The sequence below is a fragment of the Cebus imitator genome, unplaced genomic scaffold (genome assembly GCF_001604975.1).
Source record: "Cebus imitator isolate Cc_AM_T3 unplaced genomic scaffold, Cebus_imitator-1.0 Scaffold2, whole genome shotgun sequence".
NCBI lineage: Eukaryota > Metazoa > Chordata > Mammalia > Primates > Cebidae > Cebus > Cebus imitator.
Genome location: NW_016107317.1, coordinates 9,519,965 through 9,525,518, shown reverse-complemented (window position 1 = coordinate 9,525,518; position 5,554 = coordinate 9,519,965). Strand labels below are relative to the sequence as shown.

General features: G+C 43.3%; 1 protein-coding gene across 4 annotated transcripts in view; it reads right to left on the bottom strand.

Moving 5' to 3' along the window:
• Positions 1-3,958, bottom strand: part of RPAP3 (RNA polymerase II associated protein 3) — a 44,540-nt gene extending 40,582 nt beyond the window's left edge. For all 4 annotated transcript variants that reach the window (XM_017529409.2, XM_037738670.1, XM_017529420.2 and 1 more), the window contains exon 1: positions 3,872-3,958. The gene's annotated coding sequence lies outside the window, so the exon portion shown is untranslated. The remainder of the gene's footprint in view (positions 1-3,871) is intronic.
• Positions 3,959-5,554: the final 1,596 nt, after the last annotated feature.

Below are 5,554 nucleotides of genomic sequence, written 5' to 3'. Positions count from 1 at the left end.
GATGGAGAAAACTGCAGGGGCCTGTGGATTGTCAGGGTCTACTTTAGTTTCCTGCAAATGCTCACTTATTTGTTCTTTTATTCATTTATTTACTCCAATCATCTCAATTGAACTTATTAATATCTGAATAGTTATTTTCAAAGAAACAAACCTCTTTATGTGTTTTATATGTTGAAATTGTAATGGTCAGTGGAAATAAACAGGAGTGTTTATTATTGCAATTAAAATGCTGCAATTAATGATTGTGAATGCTATTAATTTTAATATCCAAAATAAGTATTAAGATCTTTAAAACAGTTAAAGAATTTGACAGTTAATGTAAATCTTAAGAAAGGAAGTATTAGCTAAGTAACTTTGGGAAGAAAAGTTATGACCCTTGGGACTTCCTGTTATGTAGATATTATGTTAAGTTTGGTTGCATGTGACAGAAAGCCCAAAATAAGAGTGGCTTAAACATGAAAAAAGATTATTTCTCTCTCATATAAGACTGAATATAAGCAATCCAGGACTAGTGTGATAGTTCCAGTTTGAGACCCGGGCTCTTTCTTCCTGGCTGCTCTGTCATCTTCAGCACATGGCTTTCATTCGTGGTTCAAGCTGGCTGCTCAAGCTCCCATGATCTTGTCTGAAATCCAGTCAGCAGAAAGGGGCAAGAGTGGGAATAACAGTACCCCCTGCCCATTAAGAATACTTCCTTTTGCATGCCATTGGTGAGGACTTAGACACATGTCGACTTCCAGTTGCAAGGGAGGTCAAGAGTCTATACTCTTGACAGTCATTTGCGTACCTAAAAACTGAGAGTTCAATGAATAAGGAAGAAGAGGAGAGCAGATACAGAGGAGTAACCAGCAGCATAACCTCTGTCAAGGGTCTTAACAAATATTCTTTAAAAAATAATGAATTAACAAGTGAGTAGATACTACTAGAAATCCAAGCTCACTACAACATGAGGAAAAGCGTTGAAATTTGTAATCCTGATTCTGCTACTGAGAATGTAGCTTAATCTGAGCCTCAGTTGTCTAAGTAAAATAAAAGTGGTGAAGTTCAAAATATCCACCAGAGTGAGAAAATGAATGTGAAAGGACTACTTAGCACAGCTTGGGACATGGTAACAGGTTAACAAATGTTAGTTCTTACCCTGCTCTCCTGCAAAGCTAAGGCCCAGACCCTGGCATATAGTACTCTCTCCTGCGTTTCTGCCTTTCTGCCTTCTACTGGACTACCTGGAAGACCTCTGAAGAGACCTATGAAGAGCACAAGTACTGGGGACCAATAGATGAAGGTTAAGGCTGATAGCAGGGATAGTAAATTGCCTCTCCTGGTATAAAATTAAATCTGTATGATAAATGAGACAAGAATTACTATAAGAAAGACCAGCATGCTATTTTACATTCCTTATCTCACAACAGTGGTAATATCATCCCCGTTTGCCTGGTGAGGAAATGATCTGAATAATTAAGAAATTTGCTCATATGGCCAGTAAGCAACAAAGCCTGGCTAGTTACCTGGGCGACATAACCTCAGAGCCTGTACCTGTTAGCCCTATGCTCTACTGACTCCCTGTCTTGCCTGTTGACCATGAACATCCCTGGGCAAGGACAAGACAAGGCCCTTTTCCATCTATCTAGAGTCTGTAACTTGCCCGAGGTATCCCTTCATACCTGACCTTTTTCTAGCATTGTGGCTTGAGTAATCTGTTTACAGATAAGAAGTCTTTTTCTGTATCTCTTTAGCATCTCCTCTTCACCCAGTGTGGTCACCCTCTGCAACCACAGAAGCTACATCCAGAAATGTCCTTATACTCCTGTGTATGTGGTCAAGGGGACTGGTTATTGAGGATGGGGACCACCAGTCTTCATTTACCCCCCTCCTCATTATCTATATGCAGTGCTCTTTCCACTCTTCATATTACAGAATTCTCTTCCCTTCTTGGCTAGAGACTTATTGAGTCAACGGGGACTTCACCCAGATACTGCATTCTCCAAGCCATTCTGAAAAGAAGCTAGAGCAGAAGTGTCACTCCTAGCCCCGCTCCAGGGAAAAGGCAAGGAGGGAGGCCATTTACAAAGAAGACACTCATTTCAAGTTTTCTTCAATGACTTTAATTGGAAATTTGACCCATCTAAACCATAGTTCACAGCCAGCTCTGTGGTACAGCATTTGGTTCTCAATGAGGTTGGGGAAGAAATGCATAATTGAGGTTAAAATGGAGAGCCCCAGTCTCTCTGGTCTCCTAGAGTTATTCAAATCATAGCTGCTGGATAAGCCTTAAAATAATAATTATTATTGTTACTTTTTTTCGAGATGGAGTCTCACTCTGTCACGCAGGCTGGAGTGCAGTGGCACGATCTCCACTCACTGCAACCTCTGCCTCCCAGGTTCAAGTGATTCTTCTGCCTCAGTCCCCTGAGTAGCCAGGATTACAGGCACGTGCCATCATGCCCAGCTAATTTTTGTATTTTTAGTAGAGACAGGGTTTCACCATATTGGCCAGGCTTGGTCTCAAACTCCTGACCACGTGATTCGCCCACCTCAGCCTCCCAAAGTGCTGGGATTACAGGTGTGAGCCACCGGGCCTGGCCTCGATTCAGAGTTTCAATGGGATTTTTTTTTAAGAGTGGGAGGCCAAGGGTAGTGGCTCATGCCCGTAATCCCAGCATTTTGAGAGGCAGGGGTTGGCAGGCAAGGGGAAGAGCTTGGGCTCAGGAGTTCAAGACCAGCCTGGCCAACACTCCAAGATCCCCGTCTCTACTAAAAATACGAAAATTAGCCAGGCGTGGTGGCAGGTGCCTATAGTCCCAGCTACTCCGGAGGCTGAAGTGAGAGGATCCGCACATAGAGGCTACAGTGGGCGATGATCGTACCACTGCACTCCAGTCTGGGACAAAAAAAAAAAAAAAAAAAAAAAAAAAAAAAAAAAAAAAAAAGGAGGGGGGGATGAAATGAGTTAAGTAAATGAGATTATATGGAGATTAGAGTAAATTTGCCTTTGATAATGTAAGACTTGTTCTTGAGCATAGTCTGTGGAAAGAGGAAGAAAGTGAAAGATACAGGAAAAAGGATGAGTAATGGGCCAAAATCTCCAAAAAGGTGGGAGAAGATTCAAAGCTTGAGGGCAGAGGGAGGGAAGTAAGGAGGGAGAAGGAGAGACGGAATTACAAAAAGCACTTGTTTAGGACAGTGAAAATTACCTCACTAAGAAGGGACAATTGCAGATGCAGATAGGTCTTCTGACCCGTAGCCTCAACAACTAAATTAGGTTTAAGCTTCTTTCAGGCAGTGTCCATGTTTGATCATATATGCACATCTCATTCAAAATCAAAACTACACAACGCTTTGTTGGGGACTCAAATATATGAACAAAAGCGCAACGAGTCAGTAAGATGCTGACGGGGATTAGGTGCTTCTCATGTCACCCATCACCGCTGCTGCTCGAGCAGGCCCAAACACTCCCAGGGACCCTGCGATGGGATAAGGGTGCGAGCCAGCAACCAGAAACTTCCAGGGCTTGGGATACCACTTTCACACCCGCTGTCCCGAAGAACACCGCACCGCGGGCCCCACCGCGGATTTTGCGGGAGTGCGGCTCTGCCATCTCGAGCACTGCAAATCGCCCAACACCCCGGGTAGCAGGGTGGAGGGTCCGCCCGCAAAACAGAGCCCAGGAAGCTGGGGCGAGCCCCTCCCGGGAACGCGCGCCCCGGGATGCCGCTACCCTGGACACCGACGCGCCGCCCCAACGCGCGCCTGCGCCGCCTGCCCTAGCCCACTCCGCCTCACCAGTACCCATAACCGCTACCCCTCTTCCCACCGGCCACCCCAAGGATCTCCTCCGCTGCTCCTGCCGGCGAGAACCGCAACGACAACTCACCTGACCAGATCGTCACCCTCCGCACTGACGCCCAGTCAGCCCCGCAGAGACTCACGCCGAGCCCCGCCTCCCGTGCTTGCCCACAAGCCCACGCGGCCTCGCCCCGCCCCCTGGAGCCTGGGGTTGAGCGCGCGCCGGAAGTCAAATTCGTGACTTCCTTCTCAGAATGAAACCGGCTTGGTGGCTTGAGGGTACGTAAAGGCAGTATCTGAGCCTTCCGCCTCCTTCCATTATGACTAAACTTAATAGGACATAACTCAAAAACTGCAGGGTCATCCTGATTTTCTGATCTCCAAAACAATAAAATCTTTAATATGTCCTTGGACTCCCTTTAAACAGTTTAATCCCTAATATTTACCTTGCTAATGTCTAACGATTTGTCTGACCTTTGTGAATGTGATAAGCATGTGAGAAAAGTTACTGTTTTTCCACCATGAACAATCAACTGTCAACTGGTAATCCTGGTAATTTTAGGGGATTTTTTTCCCCCATAAGTACAGGTATTTGGCAAACTAGTTCTTCAGTCCAACTCCCTTGCACTTTTTGCAAGTAAACTCCTTTTCTAAGTGAATCTATCTCTGAGTCTCTTTGACGTGTGCCAGTGTTACAGTCTGTCTTTAGATATGCTCTGGTTTACAGCGAGAAGAAAAATGAAACTTTTAACACTTTTTGCTTCTGCTTCCCGTGTGAGGGACTCTTCATTCATTGCAATGACAACTCTAAAACGAAAGCAAAACAAAAATAATTCTAGAAGTCCACAAAAGCAAACACAAACAAGTGAAACTTTACATTTAAGACAGGACTGTGACCTCAAATATTATCCTCAAAATGCAGATCAGTGGTTCTCAGGCTTGACTGAACTTTGGAATCACTTAGAGAGTATATACATATACGTGTGTGTGTATGCATGTATATATACATACTGATTTCTGTGTCCATCCCAGAGATTCTGATGTAACTAGTCTTGAGTGAAGCCTATCAGAATTTTTAAAAGCATAGGATACAGCATGCATTTGAAACTTGAAGCCACTAACCAGGTGCTGATCAATGAAGAACTAGGCTGGGGTCATGTCATTAACATATCTTTTCTGTTGTTTAATATTGATATCTTTGTATTTTAAAATCATAGTAGTCAAATCATTATGTATACATCAAAATATTTACTAATGAAATGATTTTTTGGTTGTGTTAGGGAGATGGATTATTGACTTTTAAGAATATTTTTTGTTTTTTAAAAATTAATTATTTAAAAACATATTGATTTTTTTATGTTTTTAACAAAAGCAACCACATTTGTTTTATTAATTCTGGTAGAGTTGATTGAGATGAGAGATAAGGGGGCTAGCTGGCTGCTCTAGTAAAACCTCATAGACCCTTAGGTGAACCCTCTCTCTCTCTTTGTCTCTCTCAAGCCACATAATAATCAGAAATAGCTTAGTGAATATAGAGTCAAACTGAGAAAAGTTAATCAAATGGTTTTGATGGTCATCATCACCTAATTCTGAGGCTCCTGCTGTCCCACAAAAACATATGCCTGCAATGGTAGCCTTCTCTTCTGTGAGCTCAGACCTAGGCCACCTTAAATTCTTTTCTAGATTCCATGCAGACCTCCCCACTTCTGTTGGCAGTTATCTTCAAATGGATTTCAACAAAATGTCTAAATCATGCCTTTCTTTTATGTCT